Below are 1393 nucleotides of genomic sequence, written 5' to 3' on the forward strand. Positions count from 1 at the left end.
AAACAAGATAAAAACTATTCAGTGGGGATTCTACCTCCACTTACCCTACCCCACCCCACCCCCCACACTGAAACTAAACTCCTTCTTGAAAACGTGTTAGTCCCTTAATGTTTTTATAGCCGGTCCCATTTTAGGTAGCCAATATCTACACTGCCCATCCCTATCAACCCTGTATACAGACTGGATAGGATTGATTTTGGATGTGGAAACTCCTTCCCTCTCAGTTGGTAGCTACTACATCCATAAGTATAGGTCAAATCGTAGTAATTTACACTTGTTTCTGTCATTTAAAAAAAAAAAAGGATTTTTTTTTTTTTTTTTCCTTTTATCTTTTTCTGGTCGAGTTCTGATCATAAGCTATCTAAGCCAGGTCAAATGCATACTATCTACAAGTTTGTGCATTCTTATGCTCTTTCCTCACTTTATATCAGCTGGGCGCTTCACTCTCAGCTCCAGCCCTCTGTGGCTATGTCCTTGTCCATGGGTTCAGGAGTCCACAGGTCTCACCACACTTGGAACCAACCAACCCCTCCTCTTCTGTTTCTCATCTCCAGGTTGATGGGAGTCTGTGGAACGTGGTCAAACTCAGCCCATTTCTTCATTGCTGTCTTTTCCCCTCTTCCACTTACCAGCAGACCGACGTGGCCAACAGCAAGCTTACATGCCTGCTTGTGTGTTCCCTCTCAGTTTCAGTCTTTATGCTTGAATGTAAAGAGCTTAAAGCAACTGGCAAAAATGATGAAGCAAAAGAGTTGAATAGAAAATTTCAAAGGGCCGCTCGAGAAGACAAAGTATTATAATGAAATGTGCAAAGACCTGGAGCTAGGATACCAAAAGGAAAGGACATACATATGCATCCTAGAATGAATAAGTAAGACTAGAGAAGAATCGATGAATTTGAATTATGGTATTGGTGAAGAATATTGAAATTGCTATAGGCTGTCAAAAGAACAAACAAATCTGTCTTGAAAGAATAACAGCCAACGTGTTCTGTAGAAGTAAGAATGGCAAGACTTCATCTCTCATACTTTGGACATGTTGTCAGGAGGGACAAGTCCCTGGAAAAGGACATCATGCTTGGTAAAATTGAGTGTCAGCGAAAAAGAGGAAGATCCCCAATGAGATGGATTAACGCAGTGGCACCAACATTGGATTCAAACTAACAACAAATGTGAAGATGGTGTAGTACTGGGTGGTGTTTCATTCTGTTATTCATTGTGTTATGTTATAGGGTTACTATGAGTTGGAACTTAGGTTGTTTGGAATGACTGTTGGTAGAATTATGGAAGTCAAAGGCGATTCTGGTGAGGACTCAGAAGGAATTGAGGAGAGCAAGTGACAAAGTCTCTATTGTTTTAGAGACTATATATGGAGTTGGCAATATAATGTTGCT

The sequence above is a fragment of the Chrysochloris asiatica genome, unplaced genomic scaffold (assembly GCF_000296735.1).
Source record: "Chrysochloris asiatica unplaced genomic scaffold, ChrAsi1.0 scaffold00337, whole genome shotgun sequence".
NCBI lineage: Eukaryota > Metazoa > Chordata > Mammalia > Afrosoricida > Chrysochloridae > Chrysochloris > Chrysochloris asiatica.